Below are 22,055 nucleotides of genomic sequence, written 5' to 3' on the forward strand. Positions count from 1 at the left end.
CCCGCACGTCCCAGGTTTCAAAATCTCTTCCCACCCCTAGCATTAAAATCTCCAAGAATGAAGATCTTATCAGCAGAGAGAATGCGTCTAACTACACTGCACAAAGCAAGGTAGAAAGCAACCTTTTCATCTTCTGTTGCATCCATAGTTGGTGCATAGACACTCAAAAAAGTTGTATAACGACCATTTACCAGAGGTAACCTCATAGTCATGATTCGGTCACTCACACTACAGGAAGTTCTTCCAGGCTAAAAAGAATTGATGCCTTTATAGCAAAAGCCACGTCTGATTCCCTCTCACATCCGTCCGCTCTACCACTCCAGAAAATGGAGTAGGCCCTAACCAACTCAGAAAACTGTCCCTCATTAGCCAGCCTGGTCTTAGACAGAGACACTATGTCCATGTCATAACGTTGAAGTTCCTTAGATACAAGAGCAGATCTACGCTCTGGATGCGTTATTGCTGACGGCAAGTCAAGCAGCGTCCGCACATTCCAACAGCCGATGGTCATTGTCATATATTTCTTCGCAGTAGCATGATTTTTTGCCGTTTTAGGCTACAGCCAGCCTTTTTTGCTATAAAGTTACACGAGATGGTAAAAAGTGTATCTAATTTATATCGAGCAATGCCTGTGCATGAGGATTGTTATAGTGGGGAAAGACTTTGCACCGAGACACTCACTCTCTAAACAACTGCCACAAAAAGAAGAGCAAGTCAACATCATTGGATGCAGCAGTTATCGTAGGTTTTATATCAGAGTTTTCCTTCTCCTAGGGAGGTTGCCTTCACTACAGCTTACAGAGCCCTCTTCACCCACCATGCCATTTGATCAACCAGAGCACATTCCACACGCCGGTGGGTCATATATACCGCAGCTTACAGGGCCTAAGCTCCTCTGGAGGTTTCTGTCAGGGTTAACTCACCCTTAGCCTTTGGTTAAATAACCTTGGCCCACAAGGCAGTAGAGGTTCAGTTATACGGCGCAGGACATTCGCTGTTCATCAGAGCCCCGTTTGCGTGGCAGTGATCACGACCTGCACGTGGGGTTGATTTGTCTGGAAGACGCACAGAAAGACGCTAAGACATCTGTGTGCTTTTAATACATATATATGTATATACACACACGTTTGTAAAATATATATTCATAAATAAATAAAGTTTTTTCCAATTAACTAATCTCAATATAAATATGGTTTACGTTTTCAGCGCAATTATCTAATTTCTACAAGCAAAATTTCGGTCTTCTTATGGGCAATCCTCTTATAAGAGTATTAGCCTTCTTTTTCTTAGAATACCTAGAACTAGGTTCTTTTCAAATTTTGATTACTTCCAAAGATAGAATATTTTAGATATATTGAGACATTTTAATTTTTCCTCCTGATAACACACACATAGATGATATTAAAACCAAATTAGCTTCTGTCGAACCCCTCCCCCATAAACTTTACCCATTAAACAGAAAACAATTACTCATTGCATCTTTCAGAAAAATTATAAAACTTATAAAATTCAATAATAAACTACCATTCAAAGTTCATCGCAAATCTACATACAAAAGAGATTGCATACATTTCTGCTCACACCATAATAGGCAAATAAAAACAGGCATGATAATTGATTTTTGTCTATCTGCATTCAAAACTTGCAGTCCAGAATATCTGACAAAGAATTCAAATACCTCACAAATACTTTGTAAACTTTGCAGTAGCCCACATATTTTATATTAAATGCAAAAAGTCACACAAATATTTTCACAAAATAAATATGCCAAAATAATATACACCAGACCATTCTTTAATAAACAGACATATTTTAGCTACACAAGCCGCCAATAATACAATCGATTTCAACACTCTAAACAAACTAGAAATTTTAATAATACAAAAGCTTCTGTATTATAAGTTTTGAAGGAGATTAAAGTCCTTTGGAAACCTAAAAGATCCAGATGCAAAGTTATTGGATTTTTTAAAAAGTATTATTTTATTTTTATTTTTAAACATGTAACTCTGAGTTGTCGCGTGTGGGGTTACTTTTAAAGTGTGGCCCAACTCTGCTCCCGGCGACAGGGCGATGAAGCCCATAGGGTTACAAATTGTCCTCGTCTTCAGATTGAATTTCTAAATTCACCGATTTTGACAATCAGGCTTTAGTATAGGTTTGTTCCAATTCCTGCTATAGCTGTTCATTTGAATATTGAATCATTAAAATTGATCAGTAATCTCATAAGATGTATAGCAATACCATACTGACTTTTCAAGCGACTACGACAATTTAAAAAAAAAGTATGGAAACTTATTTAAGACACCTCGTATATATATATATATATATATATATATATATATATATAAGCATTAATTCAGCTACAAAACCAATTTATATGGTATTACGTAAATGGAATACCATTTTTTTGTACGTACGTTATCATCCTATACCTATTTTTTAAATATCGTATCATGCCATCTTTAAATTTAACCTGCTGTTGCTATTGTGCCGGATGTATAACTAGAACAAAAGTACACGCCCTTAGACTTCGGGTTGCATCTGTTCTATCCGAATATGGTGTATTAATATAATGAGGCCTTCGTAATCACCGGATTTTTATGAAATAAATATATATCACAAACTCCTGCGAGGATTTTGGAACGTGACACACATGACCAGCTATATTCTGAAACTACATTAATCGAAGTACTTAGATAAGAATGTATCGGCAAAAATTGCTGCAATATTATCGTAGGATTTTCGCACTTGACGTCCATAAAAGGCGCAGTAACAATATACAACGGATAAAGAATGCAATAGTGGAATTTACAGTCGTCCAACTAGTAATTAATTTACAACACAATTTATTTTACAAAAGGTACAAACTATGATGAATAAACCAAAACGAAAATATGGGTGTAGAATTACGTTTATAGTTGCGGAAATCAGTTGTTGAAAATTAATTCTAAAAAAAAAAAAAAAAAAAAAAAAAAAAAAAATTCAGCTGTACAGCAGAATAATTTACTTGCAATTTTAATTGGATTGATATAAAAAGCGAACAAACTATGACAAAGATAACAAATAAAATAAATATATTGATTTTATCATTTACAATTATATAAAAAAAGTAATGAAGACACCCTAAAAGGCAGAATGCCATTTAAGGAATTCTGGTGAATAAAAATCTAAATATAACATTCTTTAAACTGCATCAATTATCTGATATATTATATGGAGGAAAGAAAATTTGAAATAATTTTAGGAATTCCATAATTCTCTTAGTTTTCTTTCTAACAAAGAAATGTACATATAAAATGTGTTTCTCCGCGGAAAATGATGAATTTCTTCACATTCAGAGGACAAAAGAAAAAAAAAAAAACATAAAATTATGGTAAAATTTTATCCGAGTAATTTATTTTAATTTACAACAAAAGCATGTGAATATTAGGCATATATTTCTATCCTCTCTAATAACACACACACGCACGCACACACACACACACGCACACACACACACACACATATATATATATACTAGCAGGGAGACTCGACGTTGGCTAGGATTGAATTATGATCAACGAATGTTTCACACTTCCAACTTTTCATTGTCATCGAAATCTGTAAAATCCCCCATTTTTTCATCAAATCGATTGATTGCCTACTTTAGTTGGGGATCCATTGCGTTGCCTCGGGATGGACTTTAGCATCCTTCCCCGCCATGACTTATTCCACAATATATTGTAGTCTACATTGCACTGTAAATAACATAGTGTTGATTTCATAAATTATTTATATATAACGGCTTGAATTAAAGTTTATAATGCAAAAGTCAAGTATTATGCATCAATTGCACTCTAAACATAAATATTCATTTCGAAAGCACCCTTTTTTTTGTTCTTTACATTTTCACCCCAAACAACGCACATGCCACTTTGGTGTAGGGGGCTACTGTCAGGGGAAGCAGCTACTGAGGCACTATGTTGGGATTTGGGCAGCAAGATGTCGATTCACGTTACACTTGAACTTCTGCATGTCAGTACAGTTAGGGAAACAGGGACCCGGAATGGAATTCCAGAGTCTAGCGGTTCTGGGGAAGAAACTACTGGAGTAGAAAGATCTTTTACATCTAGGGAGCTCTACTGTGTGGAGGTGGGATTTAGCTGCCTGTCGGGTTTGTCGAGGGTGTCTACGTCGTGGGGGCACAAGTGTCTGCAGTTCGTCACAGCATTCACCATTAAAATACTTGTAGAACAGGCAGAGGGATGCAACGTTTCGTCGATGGGACAGAGGCTGAAGCTTAGATGCCAGTTCAGGGCCTATCAGATTGGCGACTCTCTTTTGCACCTTGTCTAGGAGCGAGAGACTAGCAGCAGATGCACCAGCCCAAATGTGACCACAATACTCCATACATGTGCGAATGGTGGCCTTATAGAGGTACAGGCGACTTTCAGGTGTCAGTAGTTTCCTAGCACGGTAGAGATAGCCTACCTTTTTCGCAGCGGCCTTAATGTTTTCAATATAATTGTTCCAACTCATGTTTCCTGTGAACGTTAGGCCAAGCAGTTTGAAAGATGTACTCTCAGACAAGGAATCACTGGCCATGGCTATTGGTTGCAGAGAAGGTTTCTTGTAATTATTGATAGAAACCAGTTTAGTCTTGGCAGCATTGAATGTGACCATCCATTTATGTCCCCATTCCACTACAGATTGGAGGTCATCCTCTAGTGTTTTTGCCATTTCTTTAGTTATGTGTTCATTTGTTTTCCTGTCATGCCTGTTATAGAGCGTGGTGTAATCAGCATATATACCCATCTCAGAGGCAGTTTTGTCGGGGAGGTCATATATAAAAAACCCTAATGTTGATATTATATGTCAGGCATTTTGGTTTGTGTGACAATAAAACTTTTGAAATGTATTTGTGCTGTAAGGCTATGTAAGGTGTTAACTTTGGTCAAAATTGCCTGTTAATTTTTTCTTCGGATTATTTTGATTTTCGATTATCGATACTTATCAAAGACATTCCGTTATGAAACCTTTCTATGAACACTGCCAGGCACATGAAGTACTTTTGTGTGAAACTTCATAAAAATCGGTCCAGCTGTTTTTGAGTACATAGGGAATCAACTAACAGACAGACATGCACAAAGTTTCGTTGATATAACAGTAGAAATATGTGCACGTATGTATACAATTACATAAATGTGAAGAGCCCACGCGGATCGTCCAACGTTTCTACAGTAAACGTTGGCCGATCCGCTTGGACTCTTCAGATTTATGTAATTTTATACACACACATATATATAAAGTAAGAGATGGTCACACACGTTTAAAAGAAACTTATTTTGAATAAAATTTAAATGAGAAATTTGAAAACTTTGAAGTGTCGGAAAGAATGATAAAATCATTTTTATTTACTTTTTTTGTTTTTATAAGTCCAATATTTAGCTAAATATAGCTTCATAAATGTAGGAAGTCCGGCGCGTGATTTTTTTTTTCCATTTTTGTGTTATGGAGAAGGTTATGCCTCGGAGTAGAAGAGAAGAGAAATATACGTGTTGTTCCAGTGGTTCCACGTGTGTTTTACTCCAGTTTCCAGCGGGAAATTTAAAGGTAAAGATGGTCACACACTTTTAGAAGACACTTTTTTTTTAAATGAAATGGTAATAATTTTATCATTATTTCCAACATTTCAAAGTTTCCAAATTTTTACATAGGCACAATTTAATTCTCATAAAATTTGAAATAATGTCCGCACCCCCACCAAAAATAGGGATGTACATTCAAAGGTTTACTCTACAAAGCAAACGAATCCAAAATACGAGAAAAAAAAAATTAAAACGAAATTCTTACATCTCTGGTATATAGCCGATATTTTGTCCATCCAGTCGATATATTTTAAATTGATTCCAATAACACCTGGAACAATATAAAACAATTATAGCATACATGGTTCTCCTGTGAGTGCACAGTGAACGAGACATAAAAAATGACTAAGTTCAGCATTTTCCCCACCCCCATTTAGACCTAGAAGTCCACAGGGGACGTCAAATCCTGGTGAAAATGAACAAATGGTGCAGTTTTAGGCCTTAACATATGTAAATTTGAGTTCTGTACCATGCAAAAAAAAAAAAAAAAAGAAATGACTAAGTCCATCATCTGGCCCATATAGGAAAATTATAAAGTGAGAAATATTTCTTTAAATATTCCTAGTAGTCATAACACTTCCATATTATCATTATGCACAATAAAGAAATAAAACAGCCTATAATTTTACTACCTAATTAACATAGATGTTTACGGTGTGTTCAAATACACTATGTAAATTAGCTTAAAATAGAAAGCCCCCCCCCCCCCCATAATTGTTCACAAAGACATTAAGGGATATAAGAAACTCGTTGAATCTACACGTAGTGAGAGAGGATGAAATGAAATAGATAGATTGTTAATAGAGAAATGGCTGACTTGTTCAGATAATAATGAATAACGGCCAATAAATCAAATGAAACAGTATCTTTGATGAAATCAAGTATATTTAATATATATTTTTTGTAATAAAAGTAAGCATTATTTCCCCTCTCACTGCAGTGAGGTGTGACAAGGTAAAAAATGAGGATGTAGAATTAGCGCAAATGAGATGTGTGCACCCAGGCCGTCTAAAAGTCCTTTGTAGCCATGTGGACATTTCCAAACAGGGGCACCTTAGCAATAAGCTAACCAGCTACTTAAGAGAGAAAGTAAAGCATGGGAGGATGAATCTTCTAGAACTGCACGGCATCATACCTCAGTCGGACAGTTACAAAACGATCCAGCCTCTGTTTGACTTATTATTAAGGAAGCATCCTCGACTAGGTTTGAATAAAACCTAACCAAACTGTGTGAGCAGAGTATAGAAATGCTAAAAAAAAGTCCCACGTGAATCACACGAAGAGAAAAATAAGATTTCCAGATCAATCTCTCTGGCCACTCGTGCGAACAAAACATGGTAAATAATGTAAAAATAATTTAAACGACATAGCTCTACATCACTTCTTTAAGTAAGTTAGAAATATAATTCCTCTCCAAATAAAACTTCTAAAGACATTCAACAAACGTATTCTTGTGTCTTACATAAATGAAAGTTTTATTTGTCATAGTTAAACAAACGATACGATCGACCACCACTCACAGAACGCGGTGAAGGGAAACAGCATATCTTGTATTAATATATGCATGTACAATGACTTCTATTTTCTTGTTGAAAGTGTTACAATAAGCATTGACTTGAGCTAAATAAATCGTACAGCCAAGTGGTTTTTACGTAACGCATTATACGAGACCAAAGCTGTTTAGTAAAGCCCGCGTAGCGGGTTCTGTTTCTTTAATCATATCCACTGCAAAATAAATAAATCCTTGATTATCCGCCGTAGTTAAAATTTAATATGCTACTGCTTTTTTACCATTGTAATATTTTTTTTTACATAAAACTATCCCTTCTATTTTTGCCACCTATTGTTTATGTAAATTTGGTAAATTTTGCTTCTTTGCATTTTTTTGTTTAGCTTGTGCAGATTTGTTATTGGAGCTTTATAAGTCGATTATTTGTGTGGAAGCGGTTATGAACGATGACTAGCATAAAAACCATTTCAAGAATCTCGTCTCCAAAAGGACATAATACGAACAACATGAAAAAGACAATGAAGAGTTTGAATGCTTGATGAGTGTTATAATTCTTACCATTTTCGATTTGTCATACAACCTGACATGAATATAGGAGGGGCGTGCAATAAGTAATGCCCCTGACTCACTTCCAGTTGTCTGATCTAGCTGAAATTATGCATGTGCAATTATTTATATCTCTACGGGCTATGCGGCAAATTAAAGCTCTGAACTAATTGTGGTTTCTGTTTTACAGGTGTTTGAACTGAGTCAGGTGTGAAATGGAGCCTGTGAGCAGTGATCCGGTTTTTGTATTTGAAAGGACGCACACCACAGGAGACTTTTGATGAAATGAAAGAAACTTATGGTGATAATGCCCCATCATATGAACTTGTAAAACGCTGGCATCGGGAATTCAAACATGGCCGGAAATCTGTGTAAACAGCTCCCAGACCTGGACTCTCCCATTCTGCCATTGATGAGGCATCTGTCCGTCAAGTTAAGGCTGCCATTTTGGAAGATCGACGCATTACTATTCGCCAAATAGCCCAAGATGTCAAGATTAGTACAGGGTCTGTAGAAACTATCATTCATGACAATTTGCATATGCATAAGGTGTCTGCCAGATGGATTCCCAGGTTGCTCACACCATTCCAGAAGCGAGAACGCGTCGAGTGCTCGAGGATGAATATGGAGATGTGCCAAGAAGATGAGTCAAAGTTTTTTAAAAGACTGATTACACAGAATGAAACCTGAGTCCATCACTATGATCCAGAGACCAAAGCCAAGTCAATGCAGTGGAAGCACTTGGACTCACTACCTCCAAAGAAGGCAAGGGCCTCCGCTCACAGTCTTCTGGGACCAGGACGGAGTAGTGATGAAAGATTTCCTGGCAAAGGGTTCCACAATTACAGGAGCCTATTATGCTTCACTTTTGAGGAAATTAAGGAAAGCTATCAAAATCAAGAGGCGTGACAAAATCAGCAAAAGTACCCTCCCTCTGCAGGACAACGCTCCGGTTCACAACTCGCATGTCGCCATATCAGAAGCACGGGCGTGTGGTTATGAAATCCTTCCCCATCCTCTTTACTTTCCTGACCTTGCACCCTCTGACTTTAACTTTACTTATTGCACGTCCCTCGTAGTTCAACCAACGAGTAAACTTTGATTAAATGTTAAAAAAAAACATAGTATTTGAAGTTCACATCTCACCTTCTTTACATAGTGGCTACACTGTCGAATACGAGAAATATTGCATCTTCTTATATTTCCATCTGGCATTTTGCTGATTAATTCTGGTCGTTGAATTCAACTAGACTAAAAAGAAACACAATAAAGATTAGCTATAATACAGTATGAGAATTAATGTGATTTACTAACTCAATATTTTAGAGATAAACTAAACACTTGGGTACATATTCATCCCATAATTGTTAATATCAATATATCTTTTATCCATAAACGTATCAGCTAAGGATCCATTTGAGACCATCACTCCGACTGAGAAAAACTGGTAATCGCTGTGACGTGATATCTGTTAGGATATAGTAGTATTTCTGGGTATTCATGAATCATCTTCCCACTTTGGCAAAGAGTTCGTTCATAGCGAAGAGTTCTCCGGCGCTATTACTGGCGGAGACGCTCGATCACTTTATATAGAATCAAAGTGTACTTTTAGGTTAGTTAATATTCCACATCTTCCCGACGTGTACCACATCTCCCTACCGTAGAAGGAAGGAAGTTAATACCGAAAGGTTTGTGATCCAGATGGATAACATCGCTTATGTCTGGTTGTTCTGTCAACGAGATTTATGTTTTTTAGGATTCACTAATACAATGTTCTCATGCGTCTTTTCTATTACAACAAATACATATACATTTTGGCTCTGTTTTAGTTTTACAAAGTAGAGCAATGCATCAATTTCTAAATAATTATTACATATTCTATACAAGATGAGTTGTTATCATTTTAGAATTTTAATTAAGTATTTTTCTGTGTAAAATGTTAAGTTTGAATAAACTAGTTTGTCTAATAGTATTACGTTATGGTGTCCATCGGTCAGGATAGCTGCTATAATAAATAGGTAAGATGAGAGCTAGGAAACGCATGCTTCATTTAAAACGCAGTTATACGAAAAACAAATAATAAGTTAATTTATCAACTCCAGAGTTATAACAAGGGGACATACCTATCATAACATCTCCCATTTTCAAGAGTGAGCTCATTTAATGATTTAAGAAAATGTTATTTTTATTTAGATATGCATTTGTTAAGTGGACAGTATGGAGTCTATTGTCGAAGGGTGTGGAGAGCTTTATAGATGTAGTGTCTGTGGGACTATTATACACTTTTGAGATCGAGGATAGGTTTGCAGGATCCACTGGTATGTGATTCAGTTGTCGACTGCTTTATTTATGCACGTGATACCCGGTTCTCAGACTTAATAAATACTAGTGACGACTTGTTCTAAAGTTGTGTTGGAACATTGTAGATGTGCAGTTCTATTTGTGATGCCAGTTCTTCATGTGTGTGTGGTTGGTCAGTGTTTATTATATACTTCCTTGGGTTGTTCATAGTACTGTATTGACTTCAGCATTGATATTTATCTGCATTCTTTGTTGATAATTTTAAACTTAGCGTATGCTGTTGTAGTAGTTGATCGAAACTACTGAACAGCGAGAAAATATATATTCACTTGAATCACTAGCATTACTTATGCTATTTAAGTACCGACATGTGCTTCTTCTGATTTTGTGCCACTGTGATTCTGGCATTTTACTACTTACGTGCTTTTTATCTATCAGCAAAAAATAGCAAAATGTCCTTTTTACTTGCATATCGTGCGTTATTTTCCTTTTGCTGGGTACTCTCCTCGAGGATATCCTTTGCCACAATATCTACACTGTGTTGGCTTTTTAATGTTCTTTAGACTAAATCGCACGGTACTGCTGTTTTACTGGGAAGTGTATAGCTTCAGTTTGCTTACAAATCACCTCCTGTCTTTATAATGTGCAATGCTCTTGCTCTAGTGATGCCATTACCTTCCTTAATATAAGAGTCCTGCGCTGACTTTAAATAAATATTCTAATATAAAGAGGTCGACTATAAGAGTGACTTCTACTATTTGGACGTATTCATACTCTTTGGTAATCTGGCGAACCGTTTCGAAAGCAAGTGTTTCGATTCGTCTGTAATTTGTTTGCAATGCAGCAAATTGTGTGTTGCTAACAAAATATTTAACTTTGGGGAGTGTGCAGCAAAAACAAAAAAAAAAGTGGTAGTGAGCAGGCAGACTCGAACCTGTACCGCGAAGGAGGAAAAGACGTGAAAACAAAGCAAAAAAAAAAAAAAAAAAAAAACGTGAGGCTTTGCCGTTTTTTCCATCGCTAATCCGGAAGTGACATAAGTTTAAATTAGGGCTTGACACTCGAATAGTAAGGATAACTTTCGAAAATATCGGCGAAAAAAAAGCGACCACTCCCTGTAGAAAAATGCCAAATTGAGGATGAAGGAATTAAGTACCGACATGTGCCTCTTCTGATTTTGTGCCACTGTGATTCTGGCATTTTACTACTTACGTGCTTTTTATCTATAAGCAAAATGTTTTTAGTCATTTTTTCGATATTTGTCGTCCGAAGGGTCGATCTTCAAAGCGATACCAATCTCGTGAAAATCAGTCGCTTCTGTCGAAAGTTTTAGGCATACATACATACATACATACATACATACATACATACATACAAACATTTAAACAGACAGGTGAGGTTTTTATTGTAGATGGATCTACCAGCCTAGGCAAGATATGCGACTGGAGAGCGGATATATTCGCTAATCTAGGTAAAACAGAGATACAAACAAAAACTAAAATATTTAGAGAAAAAGAAAAACGTATTTATTTTGCTTCTTTGTAGCAATCTTTTGACCAAAAATGTATATTTATGAATATATATGAAGTACTTGAACCCTAAGGCCTAGGAAGGACACCGTGATCTCCGCACAATAATAATCCAAGAAGCGAGCGCTTCTTTGATAGATATGCTTTGAACTGCCCGTTCGTAATATATTCGGGGGGGTATCAGGCAATTTTGTTGTTGACTCAAGGGAAAATAGCGTTTTTTATTAGTTGGGGAATTATTTATTTTGTTCAATGGTTATTTAACGGCGGAAAGTAATTGAATTGCGTGATCGAGCAGGATGTGAATTCGCAGAAGCCTACGTCTTTGTTCGCAAGAAAATAGTATCACACCTAAGAACGCCTATTGGACATGCTATTTCAAAAAAAAAAGTATATATATATAATGGTTGTATAAATTGGTTTTCTAGATGTAAATCCAATGAAACTCGCGTGATTATTAAAGAGTGCTTAATGGAGGACAGAATTGGTGCATAGTTTTTTTATTGGATAAACATTATTGGTTACATATGCGCACACATGTTTCACTTGAATCCTAATTCAAAGAGACCACTTTATCAGACAAAAAAAGGGTCGATGTTGTTACGAGAGTCAGGATTACATTCTTTATTTATAATATAATCGGATGTGGTTTACGCTCTGGAAGAACGTGTGGTGTATACTTTATGAATGTGAGTAGTCCGATTTTGGAAGAAAGTGCGGTAAAGGGAGGGAGGAGGAATGGGTGGAGGGAGAGGGAGAAGTAAGATCCCGTGTGGTCAACCTGTCGCAGCGGGGAGATATTGGTATTATTTTAACTTGGCGGTTGTTTACTTGCTTAAGTTTTCGCTTTAATCTGAAGGAATATTATACCTCATCGCTGTTACTTCCCTATATTATGTCTGTATGATGTTTTTTCTTTTGAAGGCGACTTCATTATTACTCTGTTTTATTGATAAGGTCTATATATTTATTTATTTTTTCTTTGCTTTTTATCCGTTCATTTGTTTTTAGTTTTTAAATAATTTATTTATTTTTGTTTATTTAAAAATATATTTCTATATAGTCAAATTAACAGTCAGAAACAGATACGCAGGATTATTCATTTGATTTTAATAAAGGTGCTATACTGGGAGAAATATTTTCCACTCTGTCACGGTGGCTGAAGTAATAACAGCGGCAAAGATTTTCATGTCTATATAAAAACTTAATTTCGGTGGTTGCCATTCTTTCATTTGGGTTGTTTATATTTTTTTCAATATTAGAATATAAATATATTTTATAGGGTAATATGATTCGTTATACAGATAGCTTTCCAGGCCATTTACATGAAAACATGTACATAATAGTATATATTTGTCTATATTAGTGGAGTATACTGTCCTCAAAGCCCTCCAGTTACAGAAGGTATTTATCGTTTGAATTCAATTATTTGTTTAGTTTCCTTATATAACGCTGCTTTACGATAACAATTTTCGTAGGCATATATCAACATTTCAATTACAAGGGTGCTAAACCCATAGATTATTTTAGTTAATCGTTTTCGGGTGTTTAATTAAGTATGCAAGGTGTACTCATCTGTATCCAGTTGGTGGAATATTGCGTTTCTGTTCGTTTAGTTTAGTATTGAATTAGTATATACGGCATAATGACGTTGACACACCGGCTCCCCTTGGATCACCGAAGTTAAGCAACATTGAACCTGGTCATGGGTGACCATTTCGGAGTTTCAGGTGCTGTATGTGCTTTCCGCTTATCTCGGTATTGTTTCTAGATGTCCTGGTCTTCATGCCACTGGACTCAAACAGTGCCGATTCAGGAGAGGTGTGGTCGAAGATTGCGCAACTCTTGCCTCACAATTACGCACGCTACTGCCCCTAAGGGGTAACTTTGGTCTTTTAAGACTGAAGGGAAGCATGGGGGATTACAGGGTAGCGCTTGAGATAGTGTTGAGGTGTCACGGGAGGATGGCTCCTTCCTTAATTTAGCTACTAGCATATTCCCCGACGCTTTTCGGTGGGTATAGTTATTTGTTAGAGTTGTGTCTATATTAAGTAAGTATAGTAACTTATTTGTGATGTATCGGGACTTTTTTGTATCATTTCAACTTTTCCCTTGGTTAATTTAAATATTTGGAGTAATGGGTTATGAATTGTAGTATTGTTTTTATGAGGGGACCGTTATTCGTTTTTACATCTTAATTAAAGCGTAGCCTTCAAATTGTTTGCAGCTTATATCCGATTCTACTTTTATATTTGATAATTTTTTACGGTCTTTAAAACAAATAATCTCATGTTTCTCCGCTAAGGATAATGAACAACATGTTTAGCTTTAATGTAGTTCATTAACTTCACCCTGCTATCTATGTTTAGCGTGTGAGTACAGGCATCTATCTATTTATGCTTATAACTTTGTGTGTGTGTGTGTGTGTGTTCCTGTCCGAAACGGCTGACTCTATCTTTTACAAACTTCACACAAAATTTATTTATGTGCCTGACAGTGTTCTTAGATATGTACACAAATTCATCCGATTATTATCGGAAATCAAAAAAACTCTGTTCTTAAAAATAGCGTTTTTCTTAATATAGATATAATGATGAATTTTAACAGAGGAGTATTTTACGTTACACCGGCAAAGGACGATGATAAAATTTCAGCAGATCATTTCTTCTTAAAATACATATTTATTTAATCTGGAGATATTGCTTAGTTGCAGAGCATACTACTAAAAATCGAATGACCCTTTGTTTAATTTTTCTTATTATGAAATCCATTTACGATAAAAGTGGCGGTACTGTTTGAAACCATCGCAAATAATTTCTTCGTTTGCATATTTTAAAATTAAACATTAATCAAAAGTGACTTTTCCAGGGCATTCATCGTCAAACCCAAATATTGACTGACGTGATATTGTAAACAAACACAGACGGAATTTGATGAACGACATTATCATTATGATTTTTTTGAGAATTAGTCTACCGAGCAAATTATTTCTCGTAATATACAATAATCAATAGAAGATTGATTTTATTATAATATCTAAACTATATGCATAAATTAAAATATCAGTTTTAAGAGTAATGTACGGCCAGGCAACGCCGAGCTGCCGACTAGTGTGTATATATTCAAAGATTATATCACAGAAAGGAATTCATATTGATATACATACATACACACACACATATATATATATATATATATATATATATATGTATATATATATGCATAAATGTATGTATATATGTGTGTATATATATATATATATCTATATATATATAAAGTTGGTGCAAAAATAATGTCGTTTTTATGGTAAATTATATATATAAAAACGACATTTTTTGCACCAACCTAATATATATATATATATATATATATATATATATATATATATATATATATATATGTGTATGTGTATGTGTGTGTGTGTGTGTGTGTGTGTAGGTAAATTTTTGTTTCATAGATTAATGCTTTAGATTCAAGGTTTGGTATGGTGAAGATTAGAACTATATGAAATCAGACCTATACTCCCCGATAATATAAACATATTAATATTTGATTCAATAAATGCGTGGTTAAATTTTGTTTTTCTTTTTAATTTAAATGTTAGGTTTCTTTCCTATTAATTTATTGCGCAAGTTTGACTCATATCATTCATAGAATGCACTGTCATTACGAAAATAGAATGTAAATAAATAAAACTTTATATAAATTTGCGAAGTAATGTTTACAATGGAAAAAACATCTTTGAAAATGATATAAACGATTTTTGTCAAGAAAATATACAGGCAAACATCATTGATGATTAATTTTTAGCTAATCATGAAGACAACGAAAAGAAGTATCATATTAATGTGTAATAAACAACTTTATTTGTCATCTTCGTTATAGCGTTAGTAGAAGAGAGAAACGTGTTAGGAGTGTGAAGTGTTCTTGTGTAAAAAATGATTTAATATTATGTCGGCTGGTTGAAGAAGAGAACAGTTCCGTTTACACGTGTTTACGGCTATTGGTCGTCGAGACGGCGGAAGCCGATTACAGGAGAAAGAAAGAGGCAAGGTATTCGGTGTGTTTGCGTGTTGTCGTGGGTGTGTGTCAGTTGTATCAACAAGAGCATTATAAATAAAGTTCGTGTGGGTACCGCACGTGGAAATTAATGTGAGTTTGAAGAGAGCCATAGCTAGCTTGTTGTACCCTCGTTTTGCCTGGGACCGAAGTCCCAGGCGAAGTCTGCTTCCAGACAGGGTCAGGATGAAAAAAGGTTGAGAGGTTTAGATTTTGCCTTTTATATACTCTGTCACGTGACTAAGAACTGGCTTGTGATTGGACAAGCCAGGGAGAAAATGGATTTCAAATCTCGAGTCGAGAGAATTAACTGTAAGGAAATACAGTACAGTATATAATCAAATAACATTATAAATAACACCGTAAGACGGGGGAATACCGTAACCCGGAGCCGGAAAATTGTATTCCCCATCGTAACCTGAAAAGAGCATATCCTGGGCCACAGTATCCCGGGGTTCTACTGTATATCGTGCATCTTCATATATGAATACAGTACGGAAATAGTATGTAGGTTATATAACACAATATATTGGGAAAGACAAAGGCTAAAGGAATAAAACCCGACTAAAAATCTGTTCTGGAATCCCGATAGGCAACATTTTTCCGGGAACTTCCGAAGCCTGGCTAGCAGCGACTGTATTGGCTTGCTTTTCTGTTAGAGTCTTCGTGCAACGTAGAGAAAGGGATCGTGACAAATGGGCAAACCAAGGTTCTCTTTTTAAGCGCCAAGGTCTGCACCGGTAGAGATCTCTTCAACTTGCTGTATTAGTATAGAAATAACATAGACAGTCAGCTTTTACCTGCTTTAGGCTTAACACCAACTGGCATAGAGCAAGGTGCAGGGTTTGCCTCTGACAGTGAGAAAGAGTTCTAGAGCCTACTTGCAGTCACCGCCCGCCACAGCCCGAGCAGCTCTCCGGTAATAATGTTTCTTCCTTGTTTCATTAGGTGTTTTTGATTCAATTTTCACCCCAAACAAGGCACAGTGCCACTTAGAAGTAGGAGGCTACTATCGGGGACATAAATTGCAGGGATAATATGAATGGAGATGATCACCAAAATGTTTGTTCACGTTATACTTGAACTTCTGCATGTCAGTACATTGGTAAAGCAGAATCATGGAAGGGAGTTCCAAAGTTTAGCAGTTCTGGGAAATACACTATTGGAGTAGAAGGGATCTCTACTGTGTAGGGGTAGAATTTAGCTGCTTGTCGTGTTTGTCGGGTGTATTTACGTCGAGGAGGTACACGCGCTTGTAGTTCGTCAGAAACTTTCACCATTAAAATACTTATAGAGCAGGCAGATGGATGCAACATTTCGTCGATTGGACAGATGCCGAAGCTTAGATGTCAATTCAGGACCTATAAGGTTGGCAACTATTTTTTGAAACCTATCCAGGAGTGAGAGACTACTAGCAGATGCATCAGCCCAAACGTGACAACAATACTCCATACATGGGCGAATGGTGGTCTTATAGAGGTACAGGATACTTTTAGGCGTAATTAGCTTTCTAGTACGGTAGAGAGAGCCCACCTTTTCACAGCAGCCTTGGCAATGCTCTCAATGTGCCCTGTAAACATTAGGTTATAAGTTCATATATGCCCCAAGTTTGTAATTTGTCACAAGCATAAAACATTAAAATAAACGTGAATAAATTCTAAATGAAAGTGTGTATATTTATCTCGATATTATTTTAACAAGATATGGCGCATCCTACGGCGTGCTAGAAATGTTCCTTCTGCATAAAACATTATAACTGAGAGATATTTCTAAAGACTTTAACCGTCCCTTTAAGTACAATTGATTATATCTCTCTTGCACTTGGTTCACTAGGTATATTTGTCAATTAGTTTTTGTAATGTTTTACACGAGGCCAGTAGCTACTATGATTACTGAAATGTCATTTTTTTCATGTCATGTATGCGAGTGTCCACATAATCTACGCACACATATTTACTTAAAATTTCACGACATTCCAATACATCTTTCCACTCTACAGATATGGATATACACATTTATGCATGTAAAAAGCACACACACACGCACACATACATATATATATAAATATATACATAAGTTTCGTGGTTCAATTTTAAATTCTGAAAAAAACAACATATAGAGATATATATTCGATTTAAGAATTTATTATTTGACAAAGGAATATATATTGAAGGGGTTATTTTAATTTCCTTAATCCATGGAATTTCAACAATGGCTCACATCATCAGAGGAAATGAAATGCAGTTAGCATATATATAAATATATATATGTATGTATATATATATATATATATATATATATATAAACACTAGTGCCTGTAGGTATTTAATAATTATAGTAAATAATTATGTCAGCACCTTTACGAAACGTTTCTTATCGTTGAGAACTTCCAGTTGAAATAAAGTCGCTCAATCAGTTGCCCAATCAGTCGCAGATCATCATATAATGATTAGATCACTCAGACAGACGTTAAAACATTTAAAAATAAATGTTTAAATTACAACAGTATTTCTCGCGATTAATGGTGGCCAAATGGGTTAGGTCCTTGCTAATGTAGATATTTAATAATTATAGTATATAATTGCTAAAATACATAACGTTTCCTATTGAACGTACTCCAAGCTAAGGCATGTCAATAACATCGAAAAGCAAATCAATTGGAAAACTGCCTAATAATATGAAAGCAATTAAATATAAATATTTATGCATATCGACATTAACAAATATCAAAAAGTATTAAGATAGACATTTTCCAGCATTTTAGGACCTTTATAGTGAAGGGGTGAGATTTTGTTTCTAGTCGGGTTGGTCGGATGTAATTAATTATAGATTGAAATCCAACATCGTATATAATCTTTATGAATGTATTTAGAGAAACATTATTAAAAGAACGGAAGTACCGATGAATGCTGCATTTTATATCAACTTGTAACATCGGTTATGCAATCGCCAAGTATTTGTTGAATTGAATGAGGCATTGGCATCTGAAGATTAAGATGAAACTTTATTATCGGATTAATCATCTCTGCAACGATTCGTAATGCATATCAGAACCAACAATCTCTACTGGCTATAGAATTATAGTCGACAAGCAAGATAAGACGTTGCTAGCCTTTTCTATATCAATATTTCCATAATCACAGTTAGTGTTAGGGTAAGTGCTCGACTGGGTTTCAAGCTCTAGTACCCTCGTAAGGTCTTTTCAGCAGAAACTCGTCTTGCTTTCAACAAATGTCTACTGTCTTTCTTTGTGTACCGAAATCAAACGGCCTATTAAGGAACGAAGAACTTCCTACCAACAGAACATATTAATGATAAGACAGATAATCACATGGTCATTTTCAAGTCTAATGCCAACAAATATTTGTCCAGTCGCCATGTGATTTAATCATAGTTTACAATCTTTTTATAGTACTGTTTCAACATGCAACTGAAAAAAATCACAGATCTTTATCATTGAGTGCCTGTCAGACTTGCACAGTTGGGAACCATTAGTACACACATACACACAAACATACAGACACGCACACACACACATCATCGTCATCATCATAATCGTCGTCATCGTCGTCCGTATCACTATCACAGGATAAAAAAAATATGAAAATTTGCACCGGGAGCATCTGGCATTAATTTCCAATGCCAACTAACAAGACGGGATCAGATTGGGTTTTATATAAGTTTGGTATCGTTTAATCGGTCATAAACATCGATTTTTATTCGGCTCTCAGTATATGTTTCCATTTGTACTCCTTTCATATTCTTTTCCTGTTTCATCGTTTTCTGTAACTTTAAATGTAGCTTTTACAATTATTTGTAAATACATATCTTTTTTTGTATATGCATTTGCATATCTGAATGATAATATATACTAAACCGAAATATATGATAATATATACTAAATAAATATATGATAATATATACTAAACCGATAATATATACTAAACCGAAACGTCACATGGAATAAAACAACATTTTCACGTTGAAATTAGTCTTTAAACAACTTTATATTATAAAGTTGGGTAACTTTATTTTTTCTGCCTTTCGAAATTTCTCGCCCTATCTCTCTCTGTATTTATATGTACACATATGTGTGTGTGTGTATTTATTGTGTGATAATGAAAGACATAAAAAGCAATATCACCTATATATTTCTAAACGGATTTGACAAAACAGCATACACAATGTCATGTCCCTCATACTCACTTTTTTCTAAGCAGTTGAATATTAATAAAGTATCTTAATAATATCTGTGAGTTGACATATTGAACAGATCGCAGCCTGAAAAATATATACAGAGGTGGCAAGTAATGTCAACACCTGACAAACTACTAAACATTTCCTGATAAGATGTGTAAACAGATATCGAGACTAACGCACAATAAACAAACAAATCAAAAACAACGGAAACGTTCAGAGGATAGATAGAAGGAAAAAAAGATGGAAAATTTGAAAAAAAAAAAACAACAAAAAACAAAAAAAAAAAAATACATTAATAAGAAATGGAGCCTGAGCGTTTATTGATCGAAATACTTTTTAGATCGAGGGAACACTTATACAAGTTTGACAGACTAAATAAATTGCTAGTTCAAACCGAAGCCTAATATACACAGGGAGCTCGTATTGATTCTCAATATCTTCAAACCATTTGGGTCAATTCAATCCCTGTAAAACATTCACAATGGAAAGTCTAGAGTCATTCTCAATAAATTATCATTCTCACTCTGTGTACATAGAACTAAGCGGAAATTCCATGAACAAAGTTTCTTTCCTATAACTGCTCGTTTATGAAACACAATATCAGAAGGCTTCCTCCCGGCTGTCTATAACATTGCTCTTTCTAATTTCAATTTAAACACATTCTTGCTGAACCGCCTTCTTAAATCGTCAATTCTGGCTAGTTAATGATCCCCTCGGTATATCACCGTGTACCTGCCAAAATCAATAGCCCTTGCCCTCGGGTGGCACGTGAGCCTTGGTAAGCGATGAATCCATGGTAAAAAATTTAAACATTTCTGCACACATTTGTGACTATTGTAACAATCTACGTTCAAATTTACATAAATATTAACCGTAGAAGTTTTGAAACATAGTTGACAGAGCCTTCTCAAGATCTGTCTTTTCAAGCTGTAAAAAAAATATACCAGTTCTTGCCACGTTTATGAAATAAGGAAACTCCTATTTTAGAATTTACCATTCCATGTTTGGCCTTTTAAGACAAAACAAACTGCTTATTTTTTTTTCAACTTTTAGCTACATAAAGTGTAAATAACTATAGTAAAGTTAAGCTATATAAAAATAAAAAAAATACTGCCATTTCAAAATTAAAATTTATGGACCAAAGGATAGTTGACACAGTATGCAATAGACCACAGGTTTTTACATCAAAGCTTTCTTCTCCTAGATTCATGTCTTAACGAAGACTGGGGTGCATCTCTCTCAGCGAATTAACGCGCCCCCAGATATCAACCTGGAAATTACTACTATTCGGTGCGATACAAACAGCGCCTAGCCTTCTCAAATAGTCACCCATCTGGTACTAGCTCGGTTCAAAGGCTCAGCGTTGCTTACCTTCGGTGATGGTGATCTGGTGAGAATCGGTATGTCAACGTGATTGTGCTGTATATATATATATATATATATATATATATATATATATATATATATATATATATATATATATATATATATATATATATATTGCCTATACTCCTCCTATATCACGGAAATCAATTTAGTTCTCTCACCTTCAAATAGCCTCAATATTTTGTCTCTCACTACACAATTATTTCGCTCCTAATGTAACTATCGCTAGATGTAACATGCATATTATGCTACCTAGCATCTTCTCTCTTTTTCTGATGAGAAGCATTAGGCTTACAAATTCCATGCAATAACAGTTCCCACTTACCCTACACCCCTAATTAATGGATCACCTTTATTGAATAAATTAATAAATCTACGCATATACATATCAGGAGAGAGAGAGAGAGAGAGAGAGAGAGAGAGAGAGGGAGGTATATATATATATATATATATATATATATATATATATATATATATTGTGGCGACAAAAAGTAAGTCCGCACTCGTAACTTTTCGAAAACATAAAATTTAAACTAAATTGAATGTAACTGTAAACAACTTATGCCTCATTTGATTCGCCTTGTATTTCTCTATAATTTTACTGGTTAATATTTGCATTTTATTTGAAGTATCCTTGTGCTATCTTCAATCTAAAAAAAAAAAAAACTCAAATCGAGAACGCAAAAGAAACTTTGCACAATGGAAAATTGTTATTTAAACATAACTTTAGAACATTGCAACAGCAGTACAACAGGAACACAATGAATTAGTTAATATTCGTAGCATAGCCCTTCTGCAATTTGACAACCTGTAAACTTTTGGGCACCATTTGAATTAGTCTGCGGCAATACTCCTGTGAAAAGAACACCCCCACCTCTTTATAATTCTTGTCAAAAT

This window comes from Euprymna scolopes, chromosome 16, assembly GCF_053919585.1.
Source record: "Euprymna scolopes isolate OS-2025 chromosome 16, ASM5391958v1, whole genome shotgun sequence".
Classification (NCBI taxonomy): domain Eukaryota; kingdom Metazoa; phylum Mollusca; class Cephalopoda; order Sepiida; family Sepiolidae; genus Euprymna; species Euprymna scolopes.